We start from the raw sequence: 15714 nt of genomic DNA, 5'->3' as shown, positions 1-15714 counted from the left end.
ATCTCTTCCCCTCCTACCTGAGGATATCTCCCCCCCCCATACCTGAGGATATCTCTTCCCCTCCTACCTGAGGATATCTCCCCCCCCCCATACCTGAGGATATCTCTCCCCCCTACCTGAGGATATCTCCCCCCATACCTGAGGATATCTCTCCCCCTACCTGAGGATATCTCTTCCCCTCCTACCTGAGGATATCTCCCCCCATACCTGAGGATATCCCCCTACCCGAGGATATCCCCCTACCTGAGGATATATCTCTTCCCCCCTACCTGAGGATATCTCTCTTCCCCCCCTACCTGAGGATATCTCTCTTCCCCCTACCTGAGGATATCTCTCTTCCCCCCTACCTGAGGATATCTCTCTTCCCCCCTACCTGAGGATATCTCTCTTCCCCCCCCACCTGAGGATATCTCTCTTTCCCCCTACCTGAGGATATCTCTTCCCCCCCACCTGAGGATTCTCTCCCCCCTACCTGAGGATATCTCCCCCCTACCTGAGGATATCTCTTCCCCCCCCCCACCTGAGGATTCTCTTCCCCCTACCTGAGGATATCTCTCCCCCCTACCTGAGGATATCTCTTCCCCCCTACCTGAGGATATCTCTTCCCCCTACCTGAGGATATCTCTTCCCCCCTACCTGAGGATATCTCTTCCCCCTACCTGAGGATATCTCTTCCCCCTACCTGAGGATATCTCTTCCCCCTACCTGAGGATATCTCTTCCCCCTACCTGAGGATATCTTCCCCCTACCTGAGGATCTCTCTTCCCCCTACCTGAGGATCTCTCTTCCCCCCTACCTGAGGATCTCTCTTCCCCCTACCTGAGGATCTCTTCCTCCCTACCTGAGGATCTCTTCCTCCCTACCTGAGGATCTCTTCCCCCCACCTGAGGATATCTCTTCCCCCTACCTGAGGATCTCTCTCTCCTCCATATCTTCCCCCTACCTGAGGATATCTCTTCCCCCTACCTGAGGATCTCTCTCTCTCCTCCATATCTTCCCCCTACCTGAGGATCTCTCTCTCCTCCATATCTTCCCTACCTGAGGATCTTCTTCCCCCTACCTGAGGATATCTCTCTCTCTCTCTCCTCCATATCTTCCCCCTACCTGAGGATATCCTCCATATCTTCCCCCTACCTGAGGATATCTCTTCCCCCTACCTGAGGATATCTCTTCCCCCCCTACCTGAGGATATCTCTTTCCCCCTACCTGAGGATCTCTCTCTCTCCTCCATATCTTCCCCCTCACCTGAGGTAGGAACATTTTCCCAGCTCCAAACAGGTCTCCCACCACCTTCATGCCGTTCATCAGGGGCCCCTCGATGACGTGTAGGGGCCTCGGATAGAGCTCAGCCTGGGACCTCGCCTCCTCTGTGTCCTCTACCACATACTTATCTATACCCTGGAAAGAGCGAGAGAGAGACAGAGGAAGAAATACCGATAGCAATTGTGATGGAGAAAGAGAGATTTGTACCTTAAATGTATCTGTACAGTTTTGACCAGAACCATTTTTCTAGACATACCTGAAAATAACTTGGTCCCTGCAGTATATGATCAGTAGAGAGAGGGACAATAACGTAGTTGGTAGAGCATGGCGCTTGTAACGCCAGGGTAGTGGGTTCGATCCCCGGGACCACCCATACGTAGAATGTATGCACACATGACTGTAAGTCGCTTTGGATAAAAGCGTCTGCTAAATGGCATATATTATTATTATTATTACCTGCATGCCACTAACCTTGATGAACCCATACTATACTAACCTTGATGAGCCCATACCATACTAACCTTGATGAACCCATACTATACTAACCTTGATGAGCCCATACCATACTAACCTTGATGAGCCCATACTATACTAACCTTGATGAGCCCATACTAAACTAACCTTGATGAGCCCATACTATACTAACCTTGATGAGCCCATACATTTACATTTTACATTTAAGTCATTTAGCAGACGCTCATACTGTACTAACCTTGATGAACCCATACTCCAGCCTCTCTCCTACCAACCTTGATGAGCCCATACTCTTGCCTCTCTCCTACCAACCTTGATGAGCCCATACTCCAGCCTCTCTCCTACTAACCTTGATGAGCCCATACTATACTAACCTTGATGAGCCCATACTATACTAACCTTGATGAGCCCATACTATACTAACCTTGATGAGCCCATATTATACTAACCTTGATGAGCCCATACTATACTAACCTTGATGAGCCCATACTATACTAACCTTGATGAACCCATACTATACTAACCTTGATGAGCCCATACCATACTAACCTTGATGAACCCATACTATACTAACCTTGATGAGCCCATACTATACTAACCTTGATGAGCCCATACTATACTAACCTTGATGAGCCCATACTATACTAACCTTGATGAGCCCATACTATACTAACCTTGATGAGCCCATAATATACTAACATTGATGAGCCCATACTATACTAACCTTGATGAACCCATACTATACTAACCTTGATGAGCCCATACTATACTAACCTTGATGAGCCCATACTCCAGCCTCTCCTCCACTGTTCCCTCTCGCCACTCATCCGTCTGGACCACCTTCTTCCCTCCTTTGGCACAGCTCTGAAAACGACAGGATTCTCTTCAGAGGGGATCTAGTACACTGTACTAGGGATCAGGTAACCCCAGCGAGCAGAGACATACAGACACAGAGTTACAGGACATGTACTGGGTTAACCAGGTGGACCAGTATGTACCTGTTTATACAGCAGGACATGAACTGGGTTAACCAGGTGGACCAGTATGTACTGTGTTAACCAGGTGGACCAGTATGTACCTGTTTATACAGAATATGTACTGTGTTAACCAGGTGGACCAGTATGTACTGTGTTAACCAGGTGGACCAGTATGTACCTGTTTATACAGCAGGACATGAACTGGGTTGACCAGGTGGACCAGTATGTACCTGGTTATACAGCAGGACATGAACTGGGTTAACCAGGTGGACCAGTATGTACCTGTTTATACAGAATATGTACTGTGTTAACCAGGTGGACCAGTATGTACTGTGTTAACCAGGTGGACCAGTATGTACTGTGTTAACCAGGTGGACCAGTATGTACCTGTTTATACAGCAGGACATGTACTGTGTTAACCAGGTGGACCAGTATATACCTGGTTATACAGCAGAATATGTACTGTGTTAACCAGGTGGACCAGTATGTACTGTGTTAACCAGGTGGACCAGCATGTACTGTGTTAACCAGGTGGACCAGCATGTACTGTGTTAACCAGGTGGACCAGCATGTACTGTGTTAACCAGGTGGACCAGCATGTACTGTGTTAACCAGGTGGACCAGCATGTACTGTGTTAACCAGGTGGACCAGCATGTACTGTGTTAACCAGGTGGACCAGCATGTACTGTGTTAACCAGGTGGACCAGTATGTACTGTGTTAACCAGGTGGACCAGTATGTACTGTGTTAACCAGGTGGACCAGTATGTACTGTGTTAACCAGGTGGACCAGTATGTACTGTGTTAACCAGGTGGACCAGTATGTATTGTGTTAACCAGGTGGACCAGTATGTACTGTGTTAACCAGGTGGACCAGTATGTACTGTGTTAACCAGGTGGACCAGTATGTACTGTGTTAACCAGGTGGATCAGTATGTACTGTGTTAACCAGGTGGACCAGTATGTACTGTGTTAACCAGGTGGACCAGTATGTACTGTGTTAACCAGGTGGATCAGTATGTACTGTGTTAACCAGGTGGACCAGTATGTACTGTGTTAACCAGGTGGACCAGTATGTACTGTGTTAACCAGGTGGACCAGTATGTACTGTGTTAACCAGGTGGACCAGTATGTACTGTGTTAACCAGGTGGACCAGTATGTACTGTGTTAACCAGGTGGACCAGTATGTACTGTGTTAACCAGGTGGATCAGTATGTACTGTGTTAACCAGGTGGATCAGTATATACCTGTTTATACAGAATATGTACTGTGTTAACCAGATGGACCAGTATGTACTGGGTTAACCAGGTGGACCAGCATGTACTGTGTTAACCAGATGGACCAGTATGTACTGGGTTAACCAGGTGGACCAGTATGTACTGTGTTAACCAGGTGGATCAGTATGTACTGTGTTAACCAGGTGGACTAGTATGCACCTGTTCATACAGAATTTGCTCCGTTCATCTTTCCCTCGATCCTGACGAGTCTCCCATTTTCTATCACTGAAAAACATCCCCACAGCATGCTACCACCACCACCATGCTTCACTGTAGGGATGGTGCCAGGTTTCCTCCAGACATGATGCTGCCACCACCATGCTTCACCGTAGGGATGGTGCCAGGTTTCCTCCAGATGTGACGCTTGGCATTCAGGCCAAAGAGGTCAATCTTGGTTTCATCAGACCAGAGAATCTTGTTTCTCATGGTCTGAGAGTCATTAGGTGCCTTTTGGCAAATTCCAAGCGGGCTGTCATGTGCCTTTTACTGAGGAGTGGCTTCCGTCTGGCCACGCTACCATAAAGGCCTGATTGGTGGAGTCCTACAGGGATGGTTGTCCTTCTGGAAGGTTCTCCCATCTCCACAGAGGAACTCTGGAGCTCTGTCAGGGACCATCGGGACCTTGGTCACCTCCCTGACCAAGGCCCTTCTCCCCCGATTGCTCAGTTTGGATGGGCGGCCAAATTGATTCCAGACTTCTTTCATTTAAGAATAATGGAGGCCACTGTGTTCTTGGGGACCTTCAATGCTGCAGAATGATGGAGGCCACTGTGTTCTTGGGGACCTTCAATGCTGCAGAATGATGGAGGCCACTGTGTTCTTAGGGACCTTCAAGGCTGCAGAATGATGGAGGCCTCTGTGTTCTTGGGGACCTTCAATGCTGCAGACATGTTTTGGTACCCTTCCCCAGATCTGTGCCTCGACACAATCCTGTCTCAGAGCTCTACAGACAATTTCTTCGACCTCATGGCTTGGTTTTTGCTTTGACATGCACTGTCAACTGTGGGACGTTTTATAGACAGGTGTGTGCCTTTCCAAATCATGTCCAATCAATTGAGTTTACCACAGGTGGACTCCAATCAAGTTGTAGAAGCATCTCAAGGATGATCAATGGAAACAGGATGCACCTGAGCTCAATTTAGAGTCTCATAGCAAAGGGTCTGAATACTTATGTAAATAAGGTATTGCTATTTAACAAATTTGCCAACATTTCAACAAAAACAAAAAATGTTTTTACTTTTTCATTATGGGATATTCTTAATAGATTGCTGAGGGGGAAAAAATGTCATCCATTTTAGAATAAGGCTGTTACGTAACAAAATGTGGGAAAAGTCCAGGGGTCTGAATACTTTCCCGAAGGCAATGTACCTCTGCGTACAAGCACAGTAAGCTATACTAGGATATGTACTGTAGTGTGTAAACCATATACCTGCACAGTAAGTTATACTAGGATATGTACTGTAGTGTGTAAACCATATACCTGCACAGTAAGTTATACTAGGATATGTACTGGATATGTATTGTAGTGTGTAAACCATATACCTGCACAGTAAGTTATACTAGGATATGTACTGTATTGTGTAAACCATATACCTGCACAGTAAGCTATACTAGAATATGTACTGTATTGTGTAAACCATATACCTGCACAGTAAGTTATACTAGGATATGTACTGGATATGTATTGTAGTGTGTAAACCATATACCTGCACAGTAAGTTATACTAGGATATGTACTGTAGTGTGTAAACCATATACCTGTGCAGTAAGTTATACTAGGATATGTACTGGATATGTACTGTAGTGTGTAAACCATATACCTGTGTAGTAAGTTATACTAGGATATGTACTGTAGTGTGTAAACCATATACCTGTACAGTAAGTTATACTAGGATATGTACTGTAGTGTGTAAACCATATACCTGTGCAGTAAGTTATACTAGGATATGTACTGGATATGTACTGTAGTGTGTAAACCATATACCTGTACAGTAAGTTATACTAGGATATGTACTGTAGTGTGTAAACCATATACCTGTGCGTACAGCAGTAGTTTCTCTGTGGCCTCCGGGTCTTTGTTCCAGATAAGGTTCTCACACATGAGCAGGAGCTCCTTGTCGATATCATCATAGACAGGCAGGCTGCCAGCGTTCACTATGCCCATGTCCATACCGTCCTATAGGAGACAGCAGGACAACAGGGTTACTCATGCAGGGATAACGTAGTAGGGCAGGCTGCCAGCGTTCACTATGCCCATGTCCATACCGTCCTATAGGAGACAGCAGGACAACAGGGTTACTCAGGCAGGGATAACGCAGTAGGGACGCTAGCTAGCGTTCACTATGCCCATGTCCATACCGTCCTATAGGAGACAGCAGGACAACAGGGTTACTCAGGCAGGGATAACGTAGTAGGGCCACTAGCCAGCGTTCACTATGCCCATGTCCATACCGTCCTATAGGAGACAGCAGGACAACAGGGTTACTCAGGCAGGGATAACGTAGTAGGGCCGCTAGCTAGCGTTCACTATGCCCATGTCCATACCGTCATATAGGAGACAGCAGGAAAACAGGGTTACTCAGGCAGGGATAACGTAGTAGGGCCGCTAGCTAGCGTTCACTATGCCCATGTCCATACCGTCCTATAGGAGACAGCAGGACAACAGGGTTACTCAGGCAGGGATAACGTAGTAGGGCCGCTAGCTGGCTAGATGTCGATAGCCACTGGCTAACGTAGTAGGGCCGCTAGCTGGCTAGATGTCGATAGCCACTGGCTAACGTAGTAGGGCCGCTAGCTGGCTAGATGTCGATAGCCACTGGCTAACGTAGTAGGGCCGCTAGCTGGCTAGATGTCGATAGCCACTGGCTAACGTAGTAGGGCCTCTAGGTGGCTAGATGTCGATAGCCACTGGCTAACGTAGTAGGGCCGCTAGCTGGCTAGATGTCGACAGCTACTGGCTAACGTAGTAGGGCCGCTAGCTGGCTAGATGTCGACAGCCACTGGCTAACGTAGTAGGTCCGCTAGCTGGCTAGATGTCGATAGCCACTGGCTAACGTAGTAGGGCCGCTAGCTAGCGTTCAACCTACCTTGACGGCACAGTTTAGGAAGGCTCAACCTACCTTGATGGCGTGGTACACGAAGGCTCCACCTACCTTGATGGCGTGGTACAGGGACGGTCTCTACCTACCTTGATGGCGTGGTACAGGAAGGCTCCACCTACCTTGATGGCGTGGTACAGGAAGGCTCCACCTACCTTGATGGCGTGGTACAGGAAGGCTCCGCCTACCTTGATGGCGTGGTACAGGAAGGCTCCGCCTACCTTGATGGCATGGTACAGGAAGGCTCCACCTACCTTGATGGCGTGGTACAGGAAGGCTCCACCTACCTTGATGGCGTGGTACAGGAAGGCTCCACCTACCTTGATGGCGTGGTACAGGAAGGCTCCGCATACCTTGATGGCGTGGTACAGGAAGGCTCCACCTACCTTGATGGCGTGGTACAGGAAGGCTCCACCTACCTTGATGGCGTGGTACAGGAAGGCTCCGCCTACCTTGATGGCGTGGTACAGGAAGGCTCCACCTACCTTGATGGCGTGGTACAGGAAGGCTCCGCCTACCTTGATGGCGTGGTACAGGAAGGCTCCACCTACCTTGATGGCGTGGTACAGGAAGGCTCCACATCCCTTGATGGCGTGGTACAGGAAGGCTCCACCTACCTTGATGGCGTGGTACAGGAAGGCTCCATGCATGGCCTCTCTGATGACCTCCATGCCTCTGAAGGAGAACGACAGGTTGGAGAGGCCTCCACTGATCCTGGCCCCAGGCAACGACTCCTGTAGAGGATATATATATATATTATATACTGTTAAAGGTCAGGTTGACCCTGACCCCAGGCAACGACTCCTGTAGAGGATATATATATATATATTATATACTGTTAAAGGTCAGGTTGACCCTGACCCCAGGCAACGACTCCTGTAGAGGATATATATATATATATTATATACTGTTAAAAGTCAGGTTGACCCTGACCCCAGGCAACGACTCCTGTAGAGGATATATATATATATATTATATACTGTTAAAAGGTCAGGTTGACCCTGTCCCCAGGTAACAACTCCTGACCCCAGGTAACGACTCCTGACCCCAGGTAACGACTCCTGACCCCAGGTAACGACCCCTGACCCCAGGTAACGACCCCTGACCCCCAGGTAACGACTCCTGACCCCCAGGTAACGACTCCTGACCCCCAGGTAACGACTCCTGACCCCAGGTAACGACTCCTGACCCCAGGTAACGACTCCTGACCCCAGGGAACGACTCCTACAGAAAACACAGTATGGGTCAGTACAGCCTGGAAGCCCACACTGCCATGGGGGTTGTTTGAAATCCCCCTGAGGTGAGATGTAATCTCCTTTCCCAGAAGACACTGGACAGCTGGGTGCTGTAACATCACCACTGGCATGGATACAGAAAGACGACACAGTCCCAGAGAAATCCCCGGAGCGTGACAACAGGAAGCAGTGTTGTGACAACAGGAAGCAGTGTTAGTGACAACAGGAAGCAGTGTTAGTGACAACAGGAAGCAGTGTTAGTGACAACAGGAAGCAGTGTTAGTGACCACGTTTAGCAGAAAGACGACACAGTCCCAGAGAAATCCCCGGAGCGTGACAACAGGAAGCAGTGTTGTGACAACAGGAAGCAGTGTTAGTGACAACAGGAAGCAGTGTTAGTGACAACAGGAAGCAGTGTTAGTGACCACGTTTAGCAGAAAGACGACACAGTCCCAGAGAAATCCCCGGAGCGTGACAACAGGAAGCCGCGTTAGTGAAAACAGGAAGCAGCGTCAGTGACAACAGGAAGCAGCGTTAGTGACAACAGGAAGCAGCGTTAGTGACAACAGGAAGCAGTGTTAGTGACAACAGGAAGCAGTGTTAGTGACAACAGGAAGCAGTGTTAGTGACAACAGGAAGCAGTGTTAGTGACAACAGGAAGCAGTGTTAGTGACAACAGGAAGCAGTGTTAGTGACAACAGGAAGCAGTGTTGTGACCGCGTTTAGCAGAAAGACGACACAGTCCCAGAGAAATCCCCGGAGCGTGACAACAGGAAGCAGTGTTAGTGTCAACAGGAAGCAGTGTTGTGACAACAGGAAGCAGTGTTGTGACAACAGGAAGCAGTGTTAGTGACAACAGGAAGCAGTGTTAGTGACAACAGGAAGCAGTGTTAGTGACAACAGGAAGCAGTGTTAGTGACAACAGGAAGCAGTGTTAGTGACAACAGGAAGCAGTGTTAGTGACAACAGGAGGCAGTGTTAGTGACAACAGGAAGCAGTGTTAGTGACAACAGGAAGCAGTGTTAGTGACAACAGGAAGCAGTGTTAGTGACAACAGGAAGCAGTGTTAGTGACAACAGGAAGCAGTGTTAGTGACAACAGGAAGCAGTGTTTAGTGACCTCGTTTAGCAGAAGACGACACGGGTCTCAACTGACCTTAATGAGCCTGGTGGCTCTGATGAAGTTGATGGCGTACTCGCTGTGTTCCTCCATGCCCGTGCCGATGGTCAGGATGTTGGGGTCAAAGATGATGTCGTTGGGGTCAAAGCCCCTTGAGTTACTAGGAGACGATAGGCTCTGCTGCAGATGTCGACCTTGCGCTCTGTGTCGGTAGCCTGTAGGAAACCAGAAGACAGCTGTTTCAAGGTCGCGCTCTGTGTCGGTAGCCTGTAGGAAACCAGAGAAGACAGCTGTTTCAAGGTCTCGCTCTGTGTCGGTAGCCTGTAGGAAACCAGAGAAGACAGCTGCTTCAAGGTGGCGCTCTGTGTCGGTAGCCTGTAGCAAACCAGAAGAGCTGCTTCAAGGTCGCTCTGTGTCGGTAGCCTGTAGGAAACCAGAGAAAGCTGTTTCAAGGTCTCGCTCTGTGTCGGTAGCCTGTAGGAAACCAGAGAAGAGCTGCTTCAAGGTCGCGCTCTGTCGGTAGCCTGTAGGAAACCAGAGAGAAGAGCTGCTTCAAGGTCGCGCTCTGTGTCTGTAGCCTGTAGGAAACCAGAGAACAGCTGTTTCAAGGCCTTGGTTGTTTCCCGGCCAACGGTCTTTAATCCATGAGGTCATGGGATCCAAACCCCTGTCGTAGGAGAAGTGTTGCAGTCTGCCAAGCACCCATAACCCACAGCAGTACAGGATGGAACCCCTACCACTTACATCCTGCCACCCATAACCCACAGCAGTACAGGATGGAACCCCTACCACTTACATCCTGCCACCCATAACCCACAGCAGTACAGGATGGAACCCCTACCACTTACATCCTGCCACCCATAACCCACAGCAACACAGGATGGAACCCCTACCACTTACATCCTGCCACCCATAACCCACAGCAGCACAGGATGGAACCCCTACCACTTACATCCTGCCACCCATAACCCAACCCACCTACCACTTACATCCTGCCACCCATAACCCACAGCAGCACAGGATGGAACCCCTACCACTTACATCCTGCCACCCATAACCCACAGCAGTACAGGATGGAACCCCTACCACTTACATCCTGCCACCCATAACCCACAGCAGCACAGGATGGAACCCCTACCACTTACATCCTGCCACCCATAACCCACAGCAGCACAGGATGGAACCCCTACCACCTACATCCTGCCACCCATAACCCACAGCAGCACAGGATGGAACCCCTACCACTTACATCCTGCCCCCCCCTACCACTTACATCCTGCCCCACCCCCCCACCCCCCTACCACTTACATCCTGCCCCCCCCCTTACATCCTGCCCCCCCACCCCCTACCACTTACATCCTGCCACCCATAACCCACAGCAGTACAGGATGGAACCCCTACCACTTACATCCTGCCACCCATAACCCACAGCAGCACAGGATGATTGGACTCCAGGTTAGCTGACTCCTGACTCTAATTATCTTTTGGAGAAGTCATTAGCCTAGGGGAGGGGGGTTCACATACTTTTTCCAACCTACACTGTGAATGTTTAAATTCTGTATTCAACATAGATGAGAAAAATACAAAAATTAGTGTGTTATTAATTTAAGCACACTGTGTTTGTCTATTGTTGTGACTTAGATGAAGATCAGATCAAATTGGATGACCAATTTACACATAACTTCAGGTAATTCTCGAAGGGTTCACATACTTTTTCTCACCTGACCCTTCACCACGGCAGCCCCGTAGCGTCTGACAGTCTCACCTGACCCTCCTCGTCGAAGGCCAGCCCCGTAGCGTCTGACTCTCACCTGACCCTCCTCGTCGAAGGCCATAACCTCCACGGCAGCCCCGTAGCGTCTGACAGTCTCACCTGACCCTCCTCGTCGAAGGCCAGCCCCGTAGCGTCTGACAGTCTCACCTGACCCTCCTCGTCGAAGGCCAGCCCCGTAGCGTCTGACAGTCTCACCTGACCCTCCTCGTCGAAGGCCAGCCCCGTAGCGTCTGACAGTCTCACCTGACCCTCCTCGTCGAAGGCCATAACCACCACGGCAGCCCCGTAGCGTCTGACAGTCTCACCTGACCCTCCTCGTCGAAGGCCAGCCCCGTAGCGTCTGACAGTCTCACCTGACCCTCCTCGTCGAAGGCCATAACCACCACGGCAGCCCCGTAGCGTCTGAGTCTCACCTGACCCTACTCGTCGAAGGCCAGCCCCGTAGCATCTGAGTCTCACCTGACCCTCCTCGTCGAAGGCCATAACCACTACGGCAGCCCCGTAGCGTCTGACAGTCGTAGCTCTCTGGAGAAACTCCTCTTCTCCTTCCTTCAGACTGATGCTGTTCACGATACACTTCCCCTGACAACACTTCAGTCCCGCCTTGATCACCTGGAAGTTAGACGAGTCTATACACAGAGGTACCTAGGAGAGGAGAGAGAGGACACCTGGAAGTTAGACAAGTCTATACACAGAGGTACCTAGGAGAGGAGAGAGAGAGAGGACACCTGGAAGTTAGACAAGTCTATACACAGAGGTACCTAGGAGAGGAGAGAGAGAGAGAGAGAGAGAGAGAGAGAGAGAGAGAGAGAGAGAGAGAGAGAGAGAGAGAGGACACCTGGAAGTTAGACGAGTCTATACACAGAGGTACCTAGGAGAGGAGAGAGAGAGAGAGAGGACAACGAGGAGAGGAGAGAGGAGGATTAAGAGGACAACGAGGAGAGGAGAGAGATGAGGATAAAGAGGACAACGAGGAGAGAGATGAGGATAAAGAGGACAACGAGGAGAGAGATGAGGATAAAGAGGACGATGAGAGGAGAGAGATGAGGATAAAGAGGACAACGATGAGAGGAGAGAGATGAGGATAAAGAGGACGAGGAGAGGAGAGAGATGAGGATAAAGAGGACAACGAGGAGAGGAGGATAAAGAGGACAACTAGGAGAGGAGAGAACGGATAAAGAGGACAACGAGGAGAGGAGAGAGATGATGATAAAGAGGACAACGAGGAGAGGAGAGATGAGGATAAAGAGGACAACGAGGGAGAGATGAGGATAAAGAGGACAACGAGGAGAGAGATGAGGATAAAGAGGACAACGAGGAGAGAGATGAGGATAAAGAGGATACACAGAGGAGGAGATGAGGATAAAGAGGACAACGAGGAGATGATGATAAAGAGGACAACGAGGAGAGGAGAGAGATGAGGATAAAGAGGACAACGAGGAGAGGAGAGAGATGATGATAAAGAGGACGAGGAGAGGAGAGATGAGGATAAAGAGGACAACGAGGAGAGGAGAGATGAGGATAAAGAGGACAACGAGGAGGAGAGATGAGGATAAAGAGGACAACGAGGAGAGATGAGGATAAAGAGACAACGAGGAGTGAGATGAGGATAAAGAGGACAACGATGAGAGGAGAGATGAGGATAAAGAGGACAACGAGGAGAGGAGAGAGATGAGGATAAAGAGGACAACGAGGAGAGGAGAGAGATGAGGATAAAGAGGAGAAGAGAGATGAGGATAAAGAGGACAACTAGGAGAGGAGAGAGATGATGATAAAGAGGACAACGAGGAGAGAGATGAGGATAAAGAGGACAACGAGGAGAGAGATGAGGATAAAAAGAGGACAACGAGAGAGAGATGATGATAAAGAGGACAACGAGGAGGGAGAGATGAGGATAAAGAGGACAACGAGGGGAGAGGAGAGAGATGAGGATAAAGAGGACGAGGAGAGAGGAGAGATGAGGATAAAGAGGACAACGAGGAGAGAGAGATGATGATAAAGAGGACGAGGAGAGGAGAGAGATGAGGATAAAGAGGACAACGAGGAGAGATGAGGATAAAGAGGACAACGAGGAAGATGAGGATAAAGAGGACAACGATGAGAGGGAGAGAGATGAGGATAAAGAGGACAACGAGGAGAGGAGAAGATGAGGATAAAAGGAGAGGAGAGAGATGAGGATAAAGAGGACAACTAGGAGAGGAGAGAGATGATGATAAAGAGGACAACGAGGAGAGAGATGAGGATAAGAGGACAACGAGGAGAGAGATGAGGATAAAGAGGACAACGAGGGAGGAGAGAGATGAGGATAAAGAGGACAACTAGGAGAGGAGAGATGAGGATAAAGAGGACAACGAGGGAGGAGAGAGATGAGGATAAAAGAGGACAACGAGGAGAGGAGAGAGATGAGGATAAAGAGGACAACGAGGAGAGAGATGAGGATAAAGAGGACAAGAGGGAGAGAAGATGATGATAAAGAGGACAACGAGGGAGAGATGAGGATAAAGAGGACGAGGAGAGGGAGGAGATGAGGATAAAGAGGACAACGAGGAGAGGAGAGAGATGAGGATAAAGAGGACAACGAGGAGAGGAGAGATGATGATAAAGAGGACAACGAGGAGAGGAGAGAGATGAGGATAAAGAGGACAACGAGAGAGGAGAGATGAGGATAAAGAGGAGAGAGAGAGATGAGGATAAAGAGGACAACGAGGAGAGGAGAGAGAGGAGGATAAAAGAGGACAACGAGGAGAGGGAGAGATGAGGATAAAGAGGAGAGGAGAGAGAGGAGGATAAAGAGGACAACGAGGAGAGCTGGCTAAGTGACCTTCAGCTTCAGTAAAGGCCTAAAGGACTTCTTCTATAGATGAACTCTGTTCTTAGAGTTTGAACTCTGAACTCTGTCCTTAGAGTGATGTCCTGCATCTCCAGGCCCTTCAACAACATGGTTCAGCTTCCTGTAGCTCAGTACATAGTAACATCATCACAGGAAGTGGTTTAGAAACCCACTGATTAACCGTGGAAGCATTCAACAGTACGCAGGTATCTTATCTTTTGAAATGTCCAGGTGATTCCTACCCTGGCGATGTCCGGCTCGGAGGATATGAGACAGCAGAACCGGGCCATGGCGGCAGGACCCTCCAACATCCCCTCGTCCATGTTGATGTCCAACACCTGGGCTCCCATCTCCACCTGGGTCTTGGCTATGCTCAACGCCTCCTGGAGACAGACAGGGACCGGTTCACAGACAGGGACCGGGACACAGACGGGGACACAGACAGGGACACAGACAGGGACACAGACAGGGACACAGACAGGGACACAGATAGGGACCGGGACACGGACAGGGACACAGACGGGGACACAGACGGGGACACAGACAGGGACACAGACGGGGACACAGACGGGGACACAGACAGGGACACAGACGGGGACACAGACAGGGACACAGACCGGGACACAGACAGGGACAGGGACACAGACAGGGACCGGTTCACAGACGGGGACACAGACACAGACAGGGACACAGACAGGGACACAGACCGGGACACAGACAGGGACCGGGACACAGACAGGGACACAGACACAGACAGGGACACAGACACAGACAGGGACACAGACCGGGACACAGACAGGGACACAGACCGGGACACAGACCGGGACACAGACCGGGACACAGACCGGGACACAGACCGGGACACAGACCGGGACACAGACCGGGACACAGACAGGGCCCGGGACACAGACCGGGACACAGACAGGGCCCGGGACACAGACAGGGACACAGACAGGGACACAGACAGGGACCGGTTCACAGACGGGGACACAGACAGGGACACAGACAGGGACACAGACCGGGACACAGACCGGGACACAGACCGGGACACAGACAGGGACACAGACCGGGACACAGACCGGGACAGGGACACAGACCGGGACAGGGACACAGACCGGGACAGGGACACAGACCGGGACAGGGACACAGACCGGGACACAGACCGGGACACAGACCGGGACACAGACCGGGACCGGGACACAGACAGGGACACAGACAGGGACCGGGGACCGGGACAGGGACACAGACAGGGACACAGACAGGGACGAGGAGGATAAAAAAGGAGGCGTTTCACCTCGTAGTTTCCCGACATGATCAGCTTGGCGAACTTCCTTGATCCAGCCCACGTTGCAACGCTCGCCCGATGTTGACGAAGTTGGTGTACGGACCGATCCTGAATGGCTCCAGACCTGTGGCACAAAACATGCTCAAGCTGTGGTGAAAAGCTCGTCAGTGGTTTGCTGCTACTATTCATCATCATCATCATCAGCTACCGTGACTGAGAAGGTAAATCTCAGAGCAGATCTACTGTAGATTCAGGTCCTCCCGGTCAACGCCATTATATTCATGATTATCTTTAAAAAGAAAAGACCGAACTGATCCTAGATCAGCACGTCTACTCTGCAAGGCTTTATATAAAATACCAGCCCTGGAACGGCCCGGAAGGAC

The 15714-nt window shown here is 50.1% G+C and overlaps 1 pseudogene; it reads right to left on the bottom strand.

Moving 5' to 3' along the window:
• LOC124028618 overlaps positions 1-15383 on the bottom strand; it is a 21974-nt pseudogene extending 6591 nt beyond the window's left edge.
• Between the last annotated feature and the right edge of the window lie 331 nt (positions 15384-15714).

This window comes from Oncorhynchus gorbuscha, unplaced genomic scaffold (genome assembly GCF_021184085.1).
Source record: "Oncorhynchus gorbuscha isolate QuinsamMale2020 ecotype Even-year unplaced genomic scaffold, OgorEven_v1.0 Un_scaffold_4524, whole genome shotgun sequence".
NCBI lineage: Eukaryota > Metazoa > Chordata > Actinopteri > Salmoniformes > Salmonidae > Oncorhynchus > Oncorhynchus gorbuscha.
Note: the sequence above shows the minus strand (reverse complement) of the source record. Positions and strands in the feature narration are given on the sequence as shown.